Genomic DNA, 22,389 nt, shown 5'->3' with positions numbered 1-22,389 from the left:
TTACCACTTTACCTCACCCCTCATCTGTGAGGGAGGTCCGCTCGTTTTTGGGACATGCAGGATTTTACAGGCGCTTTATCAAAGATTTCAGCAAGATTGCTTTGCCATTGTCGCGCCTGCTCCAAAAAGATGTGGACTTTGAGTTTGATAGTGCATGTGTGAAAGCGTTTGAAGAGCTAAGGAGAGTTCTTACCACAGCACCGGTTGTGCGAGGCCCCAATTGGACGTTGCCATTCGAAATAATGTGCGATGCGTCAAACCATGCTGTAGGTGCCACGCTTGCATAGCGCGATGGTAAACTCCCTTATGTCATTGCTTACTCTTCTAAAACACTGGATGCAGCATAATCCAACTATACCACTACGGAAAAGGAACTCCTAGCTATTGTTCATGCTTTAGATAAATTTAGGTCTTATTTGCTAGGATCCAGGATAGTGGTATACACGGAATGATGAAGCTTTAAAGTACTTATTGACAAAGAATGAGTCAAAGCCTAGACTCATACGTTGGATCTTGCTTTTGTAAGAATTCGACATTGAGATTAGGGACCGGAGTGGGCCTCAAAACTTGGTTGTGGATCATTTAAGCCACCTTGAAAATTTAAAATTTGACCCATTTCTGATCAATGACTCATTCCCATCGGATAGTTTGCATGCTGTGTTGGATAGCTTTCCTTGGTTTGCCCCAATGGCAAACTACTTGGTTGCGAAAATCTTCCCTCCCAACTTTTCTAAAATCCAAAGGGACAAGTTGATGAGTGATTCCAAATACTACATTTGGGATGACCCTCACTTGTGGAAGAGGGGCATGGACCAAGTAATTCAAAGATGTGTACCAGAATCTGAAATTCAACCTATTCTTGAAGCTTGCCATTCGTCCGAATGTGGTGGCCACTTTGGCCCACAAAGAATAGCTAAAAAGTTGTTGGATTGTGGATTCCGGTGGCCAACCTTATTCAAGGATGCTAACCGACTCTGTGTGTCTTGCCATCAGTGTCAGAAGTCGGGAAATACGTCCCAAAGGGATGAGATGCCTCAGCAACCTATGTTGTTCTGTGAGATATTTGATGTATGGGGCATTAAATTTATGGGACCGTTTCTCAACTCAAGTGGGTATCTCTATATTCTGTTAGCGGTTGACTACGTATCAAAGTGGGTAGAAGTAATACCTACCCGCCTTGACGACGCCAATACCGTTGTTTCTTTCATTAGAAATCACATTGTATGCCGTTATGGGTCGCCACGAGCAATCGTGAGCGGCCAAGGATCCCACTTTTGTAACAGGAAAGTAGAGGCACTGCTTAAGCGCTATGGGGTATTACATAAGGTTGCCACTGCTTATCATCCGCAAACCAATGGACAAGCGGAAGTGTCCAACCGGGAGATTAAGAGAATCTTGGAGAAAGTGGTCAATCCACAAAGGAAGGATTGGAGCTTCCGGTTAGGAGATGCACTATCGGCGTATAGAACGGCCTACAAGACTCCGTTAAGGATGAACCCTTTCCGGATCGTCTATGGTAAGGCATGCCACCTTCCGGTGAAAACTGAGCATAGAGCCTATTGGGAGGTAAAGTAGTGCAACATGGATTTCGCCAAGGCGGGGGTTGCCAGAAAACTACAACTAGAGGAGCTCGAGTGCTTGAGGATGGAGGCATATGAGAATGCCCGGATATACAAGGAGAAAAATAAAGCCTTTCATGATCATCACATCCAGAGGAAGTACTTTCAAGAAGGTGACGAGGTTCTCCTCTACAACTCGAGGCTACGATTTATGCTTGGCAAGCTCCGTTCTAGATGGGAAGGACCTTTCAAGGTGAAGGAGATAAAGCCCTATGGAGTGGTAGAATTGTTTGACCCCCAAAGTGACACAACTTTCAAAGTGAATGGACATAGAGTGAAGAAGTACCATGGCTACAAGTCACCAAGAGAAGTGGAAGTGCTCCTACTTGAGGATGCACCAAAAGGAGAGGAAGCTTAAGCAAAGGATCGTCCAACTTAAGGACGTTAAAGAAAAGTTCTTGGTGGGAGGCACCCCACCGTGGTAAGATCTTCCTTTTGTATACCTTCTTGTTTTTAGCCTTAAATTTCTATGAAATTTGTAATTTTTTGATGTTGTTGATTGCATAGGATTGCTAGTTTTATTGTTCTTGTTGGATAGATAGGATGTTCATATAGTTTTCATTATTTTGGTATGGATGAATTATTGAAGGTAGAGAAAATGCTTTGTCTTGAATGGTGCATAAATTTATAAGTGTTTTCTTGTATACTAGCTTGAACACCTACCAAGAATGTCTTAGAATAGCTTTTCCCTATGTTAAAAAAAAAAAAGAGCAAGGAAAACGGGCATCCGCGCGCCAGCGTTCAATGCGCACGCGCGCCGATGGTGTTTTTCATACTCTGGGCTAAAAACCCGAGAGTCATGGCCACTTTGTGCCCATTTCGTGATAGGCATCCGCGCGTCCGCGTACGTGCCGTGCCAGCGCCCTTGCAATTTTGGCCATCGACGCGACAGCGCACTGTGCGCGCACGTGCCGATGGCGCTACACCAACTCCCTGGTACAAAAACCAGAGACTTGTGCCACACTCGTGTCAGATTTTTGCCCGAACCGACGCATCTGCTTACTGCGCGTGTCCGTGCCAGTCGATAATTGTCTCAAGCACGCGTCCGCACACTGTGCGCGTCCGCGCGCCTGTGCTGAATACTAACTCTGGTATAAATTACTAGAGACTTAGGCCAACTTTATGCCTAGCCTGTGCCAAACGACACGTCCGCACACTGCACGCGTTTGCGTCGGTCGCCGATCCTCTCAAGCACGCGTACGCGCCAATGACGCGCCCGCGTCCCTCTCTACACTTCCACCGACGCGCCAGCGCACTGTGCGCGAATAAGTTTTTAAACTGTGCCCCCTGCCTCTCTACCCCCTTTCTTTCTGATTTCTCTCTTCCCTCTTCTCCATCACCTCTCTTTTTCCTTCTTCTTCTTCTTCTTCCACAATCCACCACCACCACTTCCGGTGGCCCTACATTTCTTCCATTTCTTTCTCATCTTTACAAGGGAAAATCCTACCTTGTTCTTTTACACTTCTCAAGGTTCTACCTCTTCCATATCTCATCTATTATTTTCTTTGCATAACCTCTACTTCTAGTTAGATTTTTCTTGTTTATTTACTTATTTTCTCTTTTAGTTACATGATTCTACTACTTGTTCTTTTTGTTTGCTTACTTTTCCTTTTTCTTGTTTTTTCATGGATGTTGAATTTGAGTTCAATTTGCTTTAATAGATCTTCTTGTTGCCTCTCAGTGTCTTTGTCATGTAAGTGATGTTATGTGATGATTGTTCTTTCATTTTGGAATTCAATTTGGTTAAGTATCTCATTATTACTCATTGTTTGATAATTGCACACCAAGTGTTCGAGGAAATGCGCAAATGCCATTTTGATTTATCTTAATCATGTATCTTCAATTTGGTGCTTTCTCCTTACTCACTTGTTGTCCTCTAAATGCATTGAGTCCACTTTGCTTATTACTTTCCAATTAGATACTCATTGAACATGACTTGTTCTTTGTTATGGATGCTTGAGATTATTCTTCTCATGCCATATTGCATGCTTCAATTTCTCTTGCATCCCATGCCAAGTGTTGTGACCCATGTCTCTATGATTACCTTGTTGAAATATTTCTTTTGGACGCTATATTTCACTTGCATGTTTTGTTGAGATGATTTTTTGGGTTTAATGCTTTCCTTTTTCTCTTCCTTTTTCAAGATGGCCACCAAGAAAGGCAAGCAGAAAGCTTCAAGGAAACCGGCCGCAAAGAGGGCACCCCAAGGGTCAAAATCTAAGGCGCACTCTTCATTAAGAGCCAATCCCCTATCTAAGAAAGCGAAGGCATCTGCTCCTATTGATGAGAACAAGAAGAGCAAACCGGCAAAGGATTCTTCAAGATTCCCCAACCGCTTCTGTGAACTTGTGTTCCCCACCATGGTTGAGAGGAACTATCATGCCGAGCATCTACTCGCTCCGCCAGACAAAGTTGCTCCTTGCATTTTATCCCGTATTGAACGGCGAGGATGGGAGTTCCTTCTGAGAAAACCACAAGTGGTCAACCTCTCATGGGCGGCAGAATTCTACACTAACTACCATCTTCCCTCTCTTCAATCAGTATACATGCGCCGAAAGCAAGTATCAGTTTCAGAAGAGGCTATTCAGCAAGTACTTAATGTCCTACCAGTACCAAGTGATATGGATGGCTACCAAGATGTCTTACGTCAGCGAAAAAAGTTTGGATTTGATTGGGACTCGATCCTCCAAGTCATTGCTGAACCAGAGGCATTTTGGACCCATGGTCGACTCCGGATGAGGCCCAAGTGCATTGACGCTCGCTTCTTCACTGTAGAAGCCAGAGCTTGGGCCCAGATCTTATCCCACTATGTGCTACCTAGCACCCACAAGTCGTCCTTCACGGCGGATCTCGCTTTGCTTGTTTGGTGCATTCTCACGGAAAGACTGGTGAACATCCCGCCTCTTGTTAAGCAAGCGATGGGATAAGTCCACGCCCGTGGTAATTTGCCATTTCCAGCATTGGTATCTGATTTAGTTGCTACTGCGGGTGTTTCTTGGGAAGACATGGATACGAAGGCTATAATTCCGGCTAAGGGTGATATCGTCCCAAGCGGAAAATACTTACATCTTCCCATGAACAACACAAGCCTTGATATTGCCCTTCCATCTACTATTCCTTCCACCTCATCATCACCACCACGGCAAAGATCCACCCATCAAAGGATAGAAGATCTACACTGGAAGATTGATAGATATGAGCGGCGCAACCAACGCCGATACACTTATATCAAGAAGCTTCTGCGTTGTGTTACCCCTAGCATGGAGGAACCCGAAATATTCACATCCACCTTAAACCCAAATGATGGGAGTTCTGATGGAGGGGATAGTGAAGGTTCCGGTCCTGACCGTCCTTTGCGCATTGTTCGTAGCACGGAGGACCGTGCTAAATTCTAAGTGCGGGGAGGTCATTCGACCGATCTCCATGGGTAACAATCTCTTCCTTTCAACACCCATGGATTTATCTTCTGCTTAGTATTTAGTACATTGCATGTGTAGTTAGTTTCTCTTGTAAATACCCCTTGCATGATTGTTAGTTTCTATAGAGTTGCTTGGTCAAAATAATGACTTCTTCCCCAAGAAACTGTGTTTTGGGGTACCCTACCAAATTTTTTGAAAAATTTTTGCAATAAACTTGCTTTGAGAATGTATTTTGGAACATAGTGATTGAGTTAAGAACACAAGCATGTGAGTTTTGAGCCTATTGTATGGTTGCATCTTCTAACCACGTATTCCCATTCTTGTGTGCATTATTCTCTCTCAATGATTGTAATCCTTGCTTTGTCTGATTTTATATGTCCATTACTTTGTGTATGACTGCATTTACGTGATTGAGACAATCGTTTCAATAGTCACTTTTCCCAAACGGCCTTAACCCTTTTATCTACCATTGCTAACCAGTTTTGAGCCTATGATAATCCCTCTTTGTTCTTAAATAGAGCACATTAACAACCCTAAGTGAAAAAACAATGAATGTCCTTAGATTTGTATCCTTGATTAGCTTAGGTAAGTTAGGGTGTGCGTCATTCAAATGGGAGGGTGTACTTGGGAACTTGGGTAGATATAAAGGTGTGTGTTTGTAATCGCAATTGGAAATTTTGGAAGTGGGAACATACTCATATATTGAATGATTGAGCCATATGCATTGGAACTTTTGTACATGAAACCCCAAGAAAAAAAGGGGGGGCCAAAAAGAAAAAAAAAATTTTTGTGTATATATAAGAACGTAAGAAAAAGAAATAGAAAAATAGAAGAAACAAAATCAGAAAAAGAGAAAGCAATGGAAGGGGACAAAAATGCCACAAGACAAAGTAATAATAACAATGCATATGGGATGTGAATTGGAAAGAACGCATGAGTATGCAAAAAGTGGAACCCATGGGCAGCTAGATATTGTATTACAGTTGTATAGGTTGTTCTATGTGTCTAGTGGAATCTTAGGTTAATCAAGGATTCAAATTTTAAGCTTACTTGACCATATACATCCTTACCTCCACCCTAGTCCCATTACAACCCATGAATAAGACCTCATGATACTTGTAAGCATGTATTAAGTAATTGTCGATTGTTAGATGAAAGACAAATCTTGGAAAGCATGATTAGGAGAGGATTGAGTGACGAACCCTATACGCTTCAACTTGTAGTGCACAGATTGGTATCAAGCTCAATTGAATGGATCTCGGAAAACGTTTGGTCACTATGGTGAGAATCTATTTTCTAAACCGCCCGGATGGAAAAATATAGACCAAGACGGAGGCGGATTTAAAAACAAGGCTTGGGATCATGGACTCTATCCTGACATTCGTCACCCCGGGAGCCTGAAGATCTGTTTGAAGCTGCTCAGAAGCTTTACATGCCTAGTTTGGGACCCCAGAGGCTATTGGCAGTCCAAGCATTAGTGGAGATTTTTGGATGAATTTAAGCATAAGCCGCCATAACAGGAAGCTCCTCCAATGTCCAACTTAAGGACTTTAACTAAAAGTGCTAGGTGGGAGACAACCCACCATGGTATGATCGTTTTTTTTTCAATTTTATTTCATGTTTTTTGTTTTTTGTTTTATTTTAATTTTATTGAACCTGGAATTATTCATAGCATCTACATTAGCATTGCATACTGCATAATTGCATAATTGCATATATATAAAAAAAATTTCATGCGACGCGACCGCCTCATTGACGCGTCCGCGCCGCAAGGAGAGGGGAGAAAATAAAAACGAATAGAGAGTCACGCTGGAGCGTGGCTGGAGGCGTGCCAATGGCACAAATCATCCCACGCGACCGCGTCGCTGACGCGACCGCGTCATACGGGAATAATGGCCTCCCATGCGACCGCGTGCCCCACGCGGCCGCGTGACCGGGATTTTGACGTAATAATGGTGCACAGCCGAAAGTTGTGCTAGAGTGGTGCCGGACTGGCGCTGGACGCGCAGTCCATCTCACGCGACCGCGTGCCCTACGCGACCGCGTCACATCCTACTAAGTGGCCACTCACGCGATCGCATGCCCCATGCGATCGCGTCACCCAATATTTGGCAATTAATGATTTTTGAACAGAGAGTTGTGCGAGAGCGAGGCTGCCCTTGCGCCAGTAGCATAAAACAGGTCACGCGATCGCGTGACCAACGCGACCGCGTAAATTAGTTAAAGCGCAAGCCGCGCGACCGCATGCCCCACGCGACCGCGTCGCTTGCGCCGCACAGCTTATCCTAATTTGCCAAATATCTTATCTTTTCTCCCCCAATCATAATTTTTCCTCCCTCCTTTCTTACTTACTTCTTCTTCCGTTCTTTCCCTTCTCATTCTTCTTATCTTTCATTTTATTTTACTTAATTTATTTGAATATTTCATTCATTGCATTTTAATTTTTTGCATATTTTTCTTTTATTTTCTAAATTTATTATTTTACCATTGGTGTTCAACTGTTCTTATTCAACTGTTATATCTTTTCTGGTATTATCTTGGTGCTTATAACTTCTTTTATTCTGGTTAGGTAATATTATTTAAATCAATGCCAATCTTTTATACTTGTATTACTTTTTGCATTGACATGAATTTATATTATCTCTCTTTCCCCACTCTCTTCTCCATTGTTGCAATTTTGCACCACTGGTATGTCATAGCTTCTATTGTTTTCTCACTTACATGTTGAAGCTTCCATGTAAATGAGACCCTTATCATTTGGCATTAACCCACCCATACTTCTTTTATTTTCTTATCTCTATTTCTGGATTACTCTTCTTCCCTTTTTCTTTTAGGATGGCCACCCGGAAGGGAAGCGGAAGACATTTTACATGGGGAGACAGACAAGTCCATCTACACAATCCTTAGAGAAAAGCAACAGTTGAAACAACCCGTCCACCTGCAAATCTCAGCATGCACCGAGGACGGTGCAATCTTTAAGTGTGGGGAGGTCGATACCGATCTCCATGGGTTAGTACCTTTCTGTTTCAACACCAATGTTTAATTTTCTTTGTTAAATTAGTTGTTGCATTTGCATGTTTATTTGATTTTATGCATTTAGTTACTACTTGGTTAAAGTAATAAATTTCTTTTGAGACCCTATTTTTTTGAAAAATTTTACTAATTTAATTTGAAAATTTTTTGTTAAATTTGTTTGAAGTTGTATTTAGAACATGGTTTTTGAGCTAAAGAACACACAACCTGTGAGATCTTGAGCTTATTTACATGGTTACATTATTTAACCATAAATTTTTATTCTTGTGTGTTTTCTTCACTATGATTGAAATCTTTGCTTTGTTCCATTCTATATGTCCATTATTTAGTATATTTACATGCTTGCATATGATTGAGGCCATTGTTTGATTCTAGCTCACTTATCCCAAAATTAGCCTACCTTTTACATCACCCTTGTTAGCCCCCTTGAGCCTTTAAATCCCTTTTTATTCTATTAGCCACACTACTAGCCTTAAGCGGAAAAACAAAATACAATCCCAAGTTGAATCCTTGGTTAGCTTATGATAGAAAATTATGAATAGTTTGAAATGTGGGAAACCTATTGGGAACATGGATGATAAAAACAAGAGGTAGAAAAAAATTGAAAAGAATAAAATAACTTAAAATAAGAAAGTTTGGGAAGCATGCTCATGAGAAATCAAAGTGATTAAATTACCATGTGCTAAAAAAATTTTATTTTTCAGTATTTAATAAAGGGGATACAAAAGAATTCCCCAAATGCGAAATAAAAGCAATGCACATGGGATAGAAACAAAAATTGAAACATGAGCATGTAACATCAAGTGGGAAAATATGGGAAAATAGGTAAAGTAGTTTTGTTTTTACTACATATGTATGTTAGGTGAGATCTTAGTCTAATTAAGGATTAACTTATTAGCTCACTTAGCCTTATACATATATCCTTACCTTCACCTTGGCCCCATTACAACCCTGAAAAGACCTCATGATGTCTGCGTTAGTATGCTAAATATTTGTTGATTGGTTAGATGAAGAACAATGTTCAGAAAGCATGATTAGAGAAGAGTAGAGTGATTGACCCTAGACACTTGAGAGATTAGAGTGATATATACTACCAGTGAGGGTTCAATGCTTGATTCTATGTTCCCTGCTTTCATGAGCTATCTTCTTGCAAGTTTACTTGTCTTTATTTTATATGATTTGAATTAGTGGAATTTGAATTATTTTTGTCTTGCAGAACTTATTTACTTTTAACAAAGTAGGTAGAAACATTCTGCATTCATATATATAGGTTGCATTTCATACATCCTACCATTCCTCTTCATCTTTATAGTTTCTCTTGAGCTTAGCATGAGGACATGCTAGTGTTTAAGTGTGGGGAGGTTGATAAACCACTATTTTATGGTTTATCTTGTGCTCAATTGAGTGGTTTTTATCTACTCTTTACCCACTTATTCATACTATTTGTATGGTTTTACATTTGCCTTCCTAATTATGTGCTATGATTGAAAACATGCTTCTTTGATCTTATATTTGCTTATTATTAATCATCTCTTATTACCATTAGATGCATTGATATGTGTGTTAAGTGATTTCAGAGATCACAGGGCAGGAATGGCTCAGAGGATGGAAAGGAAGCATGCAAAAGTGGAAGGACTACAAGAAGTTGGAGAAATTGCTAAGCTATCCAGCCTGACCTCTTTGCACTCAAACAGCTATAACTTTAGCTATAGAGGTCCAAATGACGCGGTTCTAGTTGCGTTGGAAAGCTAACGTCTGGGGCTTCGATTTGATATATAATATGCTATAGTTTCCCTGAAGCTAGGCGACGCAACCGCGTGACCCATGCAGCCACGTCGCAGTGACGAAAATCAGCGTGTTTGAAATCACAACCAGCGAATTCTGGGCTGTTTCTGACCCAGTTTGCGGCCCAGAAAACATAGATTAGAGGCTATAAAGTGGGGGAATGCATCCATTCAAAAAAGGAGGCTCTCATAATTCACAATTATTAGGATTTAGATGTAGTTTCTAGTGAGAGAGGTTCTCTCCTCTCTCTTAGGATTTAGGATTAGGATTAGGATTTCTTCGTTTCTTCATTCCAGGTTTAACATTTACTTTAATTTATGTTTATACTCTACTTTTATTTTAATGCTCTTATTCGTATCTGCAAATGTTGCCAAATTGGCTTATGAACCTTTTCCATGTTAGATCTTCATGTTAGATTATAATTCATCTTATTAATGTTATTTGAGGTATTTCAGTTTATGATTGCTTTCTTTAATTTATGTTATTATTGCTTTACATCTGAAGGCATTTTTATTCCAGCAAATTTACTTTTTTCCTTTTCGGTTTTGGTTAAGAAATCAGTAACTCAGGAGTTATCTTATCTCAACATAATTGATAATTGTTATCTTTGTTAATTAATTTGAACTTCAATAATCCCAATCTTTTCTTAGGAAATAAATAGGATTCGAAGATCAAACCAATTAATCCCTTGACCTTCCTTTATCTCATTAGAGGCTAACGAAGTGGAATTAAGATTCGACTTTCATTGTTATTGATAAGGATAACTAAGTCTGGACTTCCAATTTCTCATACCTTGCCAAAAGTTTGCTTTACAGTATTTATTTATTTTCAATTGCCATTTAAATTAATTGCCATAATTGTTCCTCATTCTTGAAACCTCAAATTTACAATCTCCATAACCAGTAATAAGAACATACTTCCCTACAGTTCCTTGAGAAGACGACCCGTGGTTTGAATACTTCGGTTAACAATTTAAAAAGAGGTTTGTTACTTGTGACAACAAAAACGTTTGTACGAAAGGGATTTTTGTTGGTTTAAAGACTATATCTACAACGCGACTATTTTTATGACATTCTTTACTGGCAAAAATCCTTAACGTCAACGATGCTAAGCCAGTGGTTCAACCACAGAGGCGGCTAAATCCAGCCATGAAGAAAGTGGTGCAGAAAGAGGTCACCAAGTTACTGGAGGCTGGGATTATTTATCCTATTTCTGATAGCCCCTGGGTGAGCCCTGTCCAAGTTGTCCCCAAAAAGGGAGGCATGACAGTGGTTCATAATGAAAAAAATGAACTGGTTCCTACAAGAATAGTTACAGGGGTGGCGCATGTGTATTGACTACAGAAGGCTCAATACAACCACCAGAAATGATCATTTTCCTGTACCATTCATAGACCAGATGCTAGAAAGACTAGCAGGTCATGATTATTACAGCTTTTTGGATGGCTATTCAGGCTACAACCAAATTGCAGTAGATCCCCAGGATCAAGAGAAAACAGCATTCACATGCCCATCTGGAGTATTTTCCTACAGAAGGATGCCATTTGGGCTATGCAATACACCTGCAACCTTTCAGAGATGCATGCTCTCTATTTTCTCTGATATAGTGGAAAAATTTCTCGAAGTCTTCATGGATGACTTCTCAGTATATGGAGACTCATTTAGCTCCTGTCTTGATCACCTGACACTAGTTCTGAAAAGATGCCCAGAGACTAACCTGGTTTTAAACTGGGAAAAATGCCACTTTATGGTGACTGAAGGGATTGTCCTTGGGCATAAGATTTCGAACAAGGGAATAGAGGTGGATCAAGCTAAGGAAGAGGTAATTGAAAAATTATCACCACCTGCTAATGTTAAGGCAATCAGAAACTTTCTGGGGCATGCAGGATTCTATAGGAGGTTTATAAAGGATTTTTCAAAAATTGCAAAACCTCTGAGCAACCTGCTAGCTGCTGACATGGCATTTGTGTTTGACACAGAGTGTCTGCAGGCGTTTGAAACTCTAAAAGCTAAGCTGGTCACAGCACCAGTTATTTCTGCACCAGACTGGACATTACCATTCGAACTAATGTGTGATGCTAGTGACCATGCCATTGGTGCAGTATTGGGGCAGAGGCATGACAAGCTTCTGCATGTCATTTATTATGCTAGCCGTGTTCTAAATGATGCCCAGAAAAATTACACAACCACAGAAAAAGAATTGCTTGCAGTGGTTTATGCCATTGACAAGTTTAGATCATACTTAGTAGGATCAAAAGTGATTGTGTATACTGACCATGCTGCTCTTAAATATCTACTTACAAAGCAGGATTCAAAACCCAGGCTCATAAAATGGGTGTTGCTTCTACAAGAGTTTGATATAGAAATAAGAGAAAGAAAAGGGACAAAAAACCAAGTGACTAATCATTTGTCCCGGATAGAACCAGTAGAAGGGGCGTCCTTTCCCTCTATTGAGATCTCTGAAACCTTTTCGGATGAGCATTTGTTCGCCATTCAGGAAACACCATGATTTGCAAACATTGCAAACTATAAAGCTGCAAGGATCATACCCAAGGAGTACAGCAGGCAACAAAAGAAAAAATTAATTACTGATGGAAAGTACTACTTGTGGGATGAACCCTATCTCTTTAAGAGATGTGCAGACGGAATAATCCGTAGGTGTGTGCCTAGAGAAAAAGCACAGTAGATCTTATGGCATCGCCATAGGTCACAATATGGAGGCCATTTCGGAGGTGAGCGAACAGCCACCAAGGTCCTCCAATGTGGCTTCTACTGGCCTACCCTCTATAGAGATTCCCGAGAGTTTATACGTAACTATGATAGTTGCCAGAGATCTGGTAATCTGCCTCATGGTTACGCCATGCCTCAACAAGAAATCTTGGAGATTGAGTTGTTTGATGTATGGGTATTGACTTCATGGGGCCTTTCCCACCATCATAATCAAACACTTATATTCTGGTGGCAGTCGACTATGTATCCAAATGGGTAGAGGTCATTGCCACACCCACTAATGATACTAAGACAGTGCTGAAGTTCCTCCAGAAACATATCTTCAGCAGGTTTGGTGTCCCTAGAGCACTAATTAGTGATGGGGGCACTCACTTCTGCAACAAACAGCTTTACTCTACTATGGTCCGGTATGGAATTAGTCACAAGGTGGCAACTCCATATCATCCACAGACAAACGGGCAAGCTGAAGTCTCTAATAGAGAACTAAAAAGAATCCTGGAACGGACTGTAAGTACCCGTAGACAGGATTGGGCAAGAAGCTTGGATGATGCTCTGTGGGCTTACAGAACAGCATTCAAGACTCCTATAGGAACCTTCCCATACCAGCTTGTGTATGGTAAGGCCTGCCATCTGCTCGTGGAATTGGAGCATAAGGCCTACTGGGCAACCAGATTCCTAAATTTGATGCCAAATTAGCTGGAGAAAAAAGATTGCTCCAGCTGAATGAGCTAGAGGAATTCAAACTAATTGCTTTCAAAAATTCCAAGCTTTACAAAGAGAAAGCAAAAAGGTGGCATGACAGAAAGCTATCATCTAGAGTCTTTGAACCAGGACAGAAGGTTCTGCTGTTTAACTCTAGGCTCAGGCTATTCCCTTGGAAACTGAAATCCCGGTGGAAGGGACCATATGTGATTACAAGTGTGTCACCATATGGCTATGTGGAGCTTCAAGACATTGATTCTAATAAGAAGTTCATTGTTAATGGACAGAGAATTAAGCATTATCTTGAAGGCAATGTTGAGAAAGAGTGCTCAAGGTTGAGGCTAGATTAAAAGCTCAGCAAGGTCCAGCTAAAGCCAATAAAGAAGCGCTTGCTGGGAGGCAACCCAGCCATTAGCAAAGCTTTTTATTTATTTAATTAATTATTTATTTTTAATTATAAAAGTTTAATATAAATAATCTTCAAGGTAAAGAATCAATTGCATAAGTTCACATGGTTACAGAAGGATTCAGAATACAAAACAGGGAGAAAGAGCTCACTGGCAAGAAAATGCCAGTAAGAGGTATATTTGGGCGTTAAACTCCCAAAAGAAGCATTCTACTAGGCGTTTAACGCCAGTAATGATACCTTTTTGGGCGTTAAACGCCAGAATGGGCACCATTCTGGGCGTTTAACGCCATACCTGCAGCATCCTGGGCATTCAGAAAAAAGCCCAGTGACGAAAAATTTCTGGCGTTTAACGCCAACCAGAAGCAACAGCTGGGCGTTAAACGCCCAAAACAGGCTACAGATGGGCGTTAAACGCCCAAAACACGTAGTAGTTGGGCGTTTAACGCCAGGATTGTGGAGGGGAGGAAGTTTTTGTTTCCAACTTGATTTTTTTCAAAATTTCATATCTCCATCCATTTTTCTTGCATAAACATGTTCCCATACTTTCAATTTTCAAATTTTTCCAAAAATTTTTAAAATATCTTATTTCCTAAAATTAAATCTTTCTCAATTCTTCTTCAACCTCTTCTCAATTCTTTTTAAAAACAAATCTATCTTTTTCAAAATTTTTTTTTTCAAACTCATCAATATCTTTTTCAAATCCTCAGAATTTTTTTAGAACAAATCTATCTTTTTCTAATATCTTTCATATCTTTTCAATTTTAAATTACATCTTTTCCTATCTTACTTATCTTTTCCAAATCACATTTTCTATCATATCTTTTTAAAATATTTTCAAAAACCCACCCCCCTCCCCTTTAAATCCTCGTTCGGCCTCCCCCCTCTCATCCACACATTCAAACTTGGCTCTCCCTCTATCCCTCTCCTTTCTTTTCTTTTGCTTGAGGACAAGCAAACCTCTAAGTTTGGTATGTTTATCCGTGATCACTAAGCCAATACCCACCAAGATCATGACTCCTAAGGGAAAACAAACCAACTCAAGAGGCAAGAAATAGAATATTCCAAAACCACTTTGGAATCAAGGGAAGTTCTTAACCAAAGAACATTCAGACTATTACTACAAAATAATGGGTCTAAGGTCAGTGTTCCCGGAAGTTAAATTCGATCTGAAAGAAGATGAATATCCAGAGATCCAAGAGCAAAATCGAAACAGGAGCTGGGAAGTCCTAGCTAATCCTGAAACAAAGGTAGGAAGAAACATGGTTCAGGAATTTTACTCTAATCTGTGGCAGACAGACAGGCAAAGAATAGCTGAAACCACATTCTATGACTATCGAACTCTGGTCAGAGGGAAGATTGTTCAACACCCATCCTAACAAAATAAGGGAGATCTTCAAGCTACCCCAACTGCAAGATGACTCAGACTCCTTTAATAGGAGAATGATGAGACCAAATCAGAGCTTGGACAAAATCCTAGAAGACATATGCCTCCTTGGAGCCAAATGGACAACCAACATATAGGGTGTCCCAAACCAACTCAAAAGAGGAGATCTCAAACCAGTTGCCAGAGGCTGGCTGGACTTCATTGGGCGCTCTATACTGCCCACTAGCAACCACTCTGAAGTCACCATCAAAAGAGCAGTGATGATTCATTGCATTATACTGGAAAAAGAAGTGGAAGTTCATCAGCTAATTTCTTGTGAGCTTTACAAAATTGCAAACAAGAACTCCAAAGATGCCAAATTGGCTTGTCCAAGCTTGATCTCCCTGTTATGTAAAGATGCTGGAGTAAAAATGGGAGTAGATGAGTATATTTCAGTTGAGCAACCAATCACCAAAAAGTCAATGGAAGGACAAGTGCAGGACGACCCCATCAAGAGGAGAGCACAGGAGTTCCTCCCGGAAATTCCTCAATTTGAATACTGGGGGCGCCTAGAAGCATCTATCACCAGGTTGCAAGAAACTATGGATCAACTGAAGGAAGAACAGCAAAATCAAAACAGCATGCTCTGCAAACTGCTTAGGGAACAAGAAGAGCAAGGGCGTGAACTGAAAGAACTGAAGCGCCAGAAGCTATCTCCTGAAGGGCCAAGCAACCTACAGACTAAAGAGGCATCTACCTCCCAAAGCAAAGGTTGTTGAGTCCTAACTCTGTGATAACCTTTTATCTATTTTAAGAGCATATGAGTATTAAAATTAGAGTCATGTGTCTTTATGTCTTTAGTTTCTTTTCTTTTATTGCTAAGTGTCTGCCTTTATGCCTAATTTATAGTATTTCCATTAAATAATAAATAAATATTAGAGTCTATGCCTTAAAGTTATGAACATCCTATGAATCCATCACCTTTCTTAAATGAAAAATATTTTAATTACAAAAGAACAAGAAGTACATGGTTTTGAATTCATCCTTGATATTATTTAATTATTTTGATGTGGTGACAATATTTTTTGTTTTCTGAATGAATGCTTCAACAGTGCATATGTCTTTTGAATTTGTTGTTTATGAATGTTAAATATGTTGGCTCTTGAAAGAATGATGAAAAGGAAAAATGTTATTTGATAATCTGAAAAATCATAAAATTGATTCTTGAAGCAAGAAAAAGCAATGAATACAAAAGCTTGCAGAAAAAAAAAGAGAAAAAAAATTATTAGCGAAAAAATAATAATAATAAAGGAGAAAGAAAAAGAAAAAGCAAGCAGAAAAAGTCAAAAGCTCTTTAAACCAAAAGGCAAGAGCAAAAAGCCAATAGCCCTTAAAACCAAAAGGCAAGGGTAAAAAGGATCCAAGGCTTTGAGCGTTAATGGATAGGAGGGCCTAAGGAAATAAAATCCTGGCCTAAGGGGCTAAACCAAGTTGTCCCTAACCATGTGCTTGTGGCGTGAAGGTGTCAAGTGAAAACTTCAGACTAAGCGGTTAAAGTCGAGGTCCAAAGCAAAAAGAAGAGTGTGCTTAAGAACCCTGGACACCTCTAATTGGGGACTCTAGCAAAGCTGAGTCAAAATCTAAAAAGGTTCACCCAATTAAATGACTGTGGCATTTATGTATCCGGTGGTAATACTGGAAAAAAAAGTGCTTAGGGCCATGGCCAAGACCGATAAAGTAGCTGTGTTCAAGAATCAACATACTAAACTAGGAGAATCAATAACACTATCTGAATTCTGAGTTCCTATAGATGCCAATCATTCTGAACTTCAAAGGATAAAGTGAGATGCTAAAACTGTTCAGAGGAAAAAAGCTACTAGTCCCGCTCATCTGATTGGAGCTAAGTTTCATTGATATTTTGGAATTTATAGTATATTCTCTTATTTTTATCCTAGTTTGATTTTCAGTTGCTTGGGGACAAGCAACAATTTAAGTTTGGTGTTGTGATGAGCGGATAATTTATACGCTTTTTGGCATTATTTTTAGATAGTTTTTAGTATAACTTAGTTAGTTGTTAGTATATTTTTATTAGATTTTAAATAAAAATTACATTTCTAGACTTTACTATGAGTTTGTGTGTTTTTCTATGATTTCAGGTATTTTCTGGCTGAAATTGAGGGACCTGAGCAAATTCTGATTCAGAGGCTGAAAAAGGACTGCAGATGCTGTTGGATTCTGACCTCCCTGCACTCGAAATGCATTTAATGGAGCTACAAAAGTCCAAATGGTGCACTCTCAATTGTGTTGAAAAGTAGACATCCAGGGCTTTCCAGAAATATATAATAGTTCATACTTTGCCCGAGTTTAGAGGACACAAACTGGCGTTCAACGCCAGTTCTCTCCCCTATTCTGGCGTTAAACGCCGGAAACAGGTTACAAGTTGGAGTTAAACGCCCAAAACAGGTTACAACCTGACGTTTAACCCCAGAAACAGCCTAGTCACGTGTAAACCTCAAGTCTCAGCCCTAGCACACACCAAGTAGGCCCCAGAAGTGGATTTATGCACTATCTATCATAGTTTACTCATTTTCTGTAAACCTAGGTTACTAGTTTAGTATTTAAACAAATTTTAGAGATTTATTTTGGACATCATGACATTTTCATGTTTTACATTGTATCTCTATGGCATGAATCTCTAAGCTCCATGATTGGGGGTGAGGAGCTCTGCTGTGTCTCGATGAATGTGATGATCCGTGACACTCATCATTCTCAACCTATGAACGCGTGCCTGACAACCACTTCCGTTCTACCTTAGATTGAGTGTGTATCTCTTAGCCTCTTGGTTCATGATCAGAGTCTTCGTGGTATAGGCTAGGATTATTGGTGGCCATTCCTGAGATCCGAAAAGTCTAAACTTTGTCTATGGTATTCTGAGTAGGATCTGGGAGTGGATGACTATGACGAGCTTCAAACTCACGAGTGCTGGAAGGAGTGACAGATGCAAAAGGATCAATGGATCCTATTCCAACATGAGTGAGAACCAACAGATGATTAGCCGTGCGGTGACAGCGCATTTGGACCATTTTCACTGAGAGGACGAATGGTAGCCATTGACAACGGTGATCCACCACATACAGCTTGCCATGGAAGGAGACCTGCGTGCATGAAGAAGAAGACAGTAGGAAAGCAGAGATTCAGAAGACAGAGCATCTCCAAAACCTCAATCTGTTCTCCATTACTGCATAACAAGTACTATTTAATTTATGCTTTTTACTCTTCATAAATATAATCACTCTTATCATTGATCTCCTGACTAAGAATTACAAAATAACCATAGCTTGCTTCAAGCCGACAATCTCCGTTGAATCGACCCATACTCACATAAGGTATTACTTGGACGACCCAGTGCACTTGCTGGTTAGTGGTACGAGTTATGAAAAGTGTGATTTACAATTCGTGCACCACGCGTCGCCTCCACTTTTGCGCAACCCACGCGAACGCGTGGGGTACGTGTGCGCGTCGCATTCGCCGCATCACTTATTCAGCGTGCCGTCAGACTCTATTCTCTCCCCCCTCCCAGTCCTAATTCTCTTTTAATCTTAATTCTTCTTTCTTTCTTCTTCATTCTTTCCCTCTTCTTACTTCTTACTTCTTACTTCTTTCTTCTTACCTTTTTTACACCACCATCGGAGACCACTAACTGCGACAACTACACTTTACTTTTCTTTCTCCTCTACCATTCCTACTCCTCTTCTCTCATTCTTACTTCCACTCACCTACCTATTTTCATCTTCTTCTTAAGGTTTCTTTTCTCCCTCTTCTCTACTCTTTCATTCTTCTCTCATTTATTGCGTTTAATTATTTTTACTTATTTTAAATTTTATACTATCTTAGTTATTTATAGTTTCTTTTTTATTCTTTTATCATGCATTTTTATGTTGGTGTTGGAGCTTTATTTGGGTATTATTTTATTATATTTGAGCTTGTGGATATTATGAGGAGTAATTTGACCATTGACATTTTATTATGGGTCTCATAGACACTTGGATTAATTATTTTAATTCCCATTTTAACTTGCACACCAAGTGTTTGTGAAAAAACTCTCATGGCATTTTGAATTCTATTCTATTTTACTCTCACACTTTAATGCCTCTTTTTCACATCACTTGCAATCCAGATGTATTGAGATTATCATTCACAATTGTCATCATACAAGTGCTCTCTAATTTAGTACATTTAATAATTGATGTGCTTCTCATGCATATTACTTGCATGCTTTTAACCCTCTTGCATCTAATTGTTATGAATTGCCTTCATGATTTTACTTAATGTCTTCCATGCATGTTGTAGCTACCATGTATAGGACATCCCTTTTCCTTTGGCATTCATTATTACTTGGACTTTGTTCCCTCTAATTGTTAGTTATCTATACTTGAAATTAATTCTCTTTCTTTCTTCTTTAGGATGGCCACTAAAAAAGGAAAGTAGAAGGCTTCTGAAAAGCCATCGGCAAGGAGAGGAACCAAGAGAGCACCGGCTAAGGCGCCATCATCTACAAGCGTCAAGCCGCCAACAAAACGGGTGAAGAGGATCATCAAAGTTGATGAAGCGGAGAAATCTTTTCCTGCACGGGACTCCTCACGGTTCACTGACCGTTACTGCGAGCAGATGTTCCCCATCCTAGCTGAGAGGGACAATAATGAGCATCAACTCATTGTCCCAACACATTTTGTTGAATTTGTGGAGCCCTGCATCAAAAAGAGACAATGGGGATTCTTAAGGAGGCAGCCGTGGGAGGCCAACCTATCATGGGTAGTTGAATTCTACTCCAACTTCTACTCGCCTACCCTGCAGACTGTCTGTATTTGTCAGCAGCAAGTCCCTGTTTCCACAGATGCCATACAGAGAGTACTGGATCTTCCACCTAGCCCAGAGGGATTGGATGCATATCAAGAGGCCCAGCTTAAGCGCCAGATGTATCAGTTTGACTGGGACAGTGCCCTTGGAGTTATAGCCCAACCTGATAGCACCTGGATCTATGGGCAACACCGGTCAAAACCGAAGAGTATCTTAGCCCAAGCATTTACTTTAAAGGCTCGCGTGTGGACATAGATTATGTCCCACTATATCTTTCCAAGTACTCACGAGTCCACCTTTTCAACGGACATGGCTGTTCTCCTCTGGTGCATCATTATGGAACAACCTCTCAACCTGCCCCGACTCATTTAATAGGCAATGGGACACATGCAGATCGCGGGTAACCTGCCCTTCCCCGTATTGGTTTCAAATTTAGTCTCTGCAGCAGGTGTTACCTATCGGGCTGGGGACACGAAGGCCATGATCCCTAGGGCCGATCAGTATGTTCCGAATGGGAAATACATCAGACCCCCAGTCCCTTCTGCGAGCCGGCCTTCAGGCCCATCTTTGGACACTCCTCCTTTTTCTGCTCTACCATCATCCACACCACAAGCACCATCCACCCATTAGATGTTTCTTCATATCCTTCAGAGGTTAGACTGGCAAGACCGGCAGATAGAGCAAATAGAGTGCCCCAACAAGCACTGATACACCTATCTAAAGGAGCTCATTATCAGTACTCACCCACCTTCGGATGAGAAAGATACCCCAGACTCCACTTCACCTACCAGCACGGGGAGCCATGATGAACCCGACAGTGGAAGTGATACTACCAGCCCCACCTTGCTCCTTACTGATGGCACAGAAGACCGTGCCAAGCCTTAAGTGTGGGGAGGTCAGTACTTGACTTCTGGAGGTAATCTCGCTCGTTTAACACAAACATTGTATTTTTTCTTTTGTTAGATAGGATAGATTGCATGATAGTAGTTGCTTGCATGTATGTATTGCTTGGTTGAAGTAATGAATTTCTTTTCAAGACCCTATTTTATAGTATTTCACTAATTCAAATTAAAATTTGTGTTAAATTTGTGAGATTTTGAGCTTAATTATATGGTTACATTATTTAACCATAATTTTTATTCTTGTGTGTTTTATACTCTGTGATTGCAATCTATAGTTTGTTCCATTCTATATGTCCATTGTTTAGTGTATATGTATGCATACATATGATTGAGGCCATTATTTGTTATTAGCTCACTTATCCCAAACAGCCTACCATTTCATTTACCTTTGTTTGTCACTTTGAGCCTTCTTAACTCCCATTTGTTCTATATTATACCACATCACTAGCCTTAAGCGGAAAAACACTTAATTACCCCATTTGAATCTTTGGTTAGCTTAAGATAGAGATTGTGTGTCAACTAAGTGTGGGAAAATGTGGGAACTTGGGTTGATGAGAATGTGTTGTGTTTTTATTGACAAAAATATTGAAAATTTGGGTGCTTACTTGTGTGAAATCAGAAAAATCATATGCATTGATATATTATGTCTTCATTCATGTTTACTTTAAAAAAAAGAAAAGAAAAGAAATAAATAGGGGATAAAATCACCCCAATATTAAGTTCAATAAAAAGATCATTGCATATGTGATGAAATTAAAGAAAATTTTGATACATGAGTATGTGAAATATACAAAAGTGAGATTATGGGTAGCTAGGCCTGAATTATATAGAGTGTCTGTGTTAGGTTAGAACTTAAGTTAGTCAAAGATTCAAATTATAGCTCACTTAGCCATACATATATCCTTACCCTTGCCTTAGCCCCATTACAACCTTGAAAAGACCTCATGATGTTTGCATTTGTACACTAAATATTTATTGATTAGTTAGATGAAGAACAAAGTTTTAGAAAGCATGACAAGAGAAGAGTAGAGTGGATTAACCCTAGACACTTGAGTGATTAGAGTGCATATACACTTCCAGTGAGGGTTCAATGCTTAATTCTGTGTTCCAGGCTTTCATGAGCTCTCTTCCTACAAGTTTACTTGTCCTTTATTATGTGATTTGAATTAGTGGACTCTGATTTATGTTTGTCTTGGAGAACTTGTTTACTTTTAACCAAGTAGGTAGAAACATCTTAGCATATAGTTGCATTCATATACATAGGCTGCATTGCATGAGTCTTACTTTCCCCCATTCATTCTTTTGGTCTCCTTGAGCTTAGCATGAGGACATGCTATTGTTTAAGTGTGGCGAGATTGATAAACCGCTATTTTACGGTTTATCTTTTGCTAAATTGAGTGGTTTTTATCAGTTTTTTGCACACTTATTCATACAAATTGCATGGTTTTACAAATCCTTCCTAATTCTATATTATGATTGAAAACATGCTTCTTTGGCCTTAAATTTGCTAATTTTCAATTCCCCTCTTTACCATTCGATACCGTGATCTGTGTGTTAAGTATTTTCAGGGT

The sequence above is a fragment of the Arachis ipaensis genome, chromosome B2, assembly GCF_059453495.1.
Source record: "Arachis ipaensis isolate K30076 ecotype BB chromosome B2, ASM5945349v1, whole genome shotgun sequence".
Taxonomy (NCBI): domain Eukaryota; kingdom Viridiplantae; phylum Streptophyta; class Magnoliopsida; order Fabales; family Fabaceae; genus Arachis; species Arachis ipaensis.
This window is presented reverse-complemented; position numbering follows the sequence as displayed.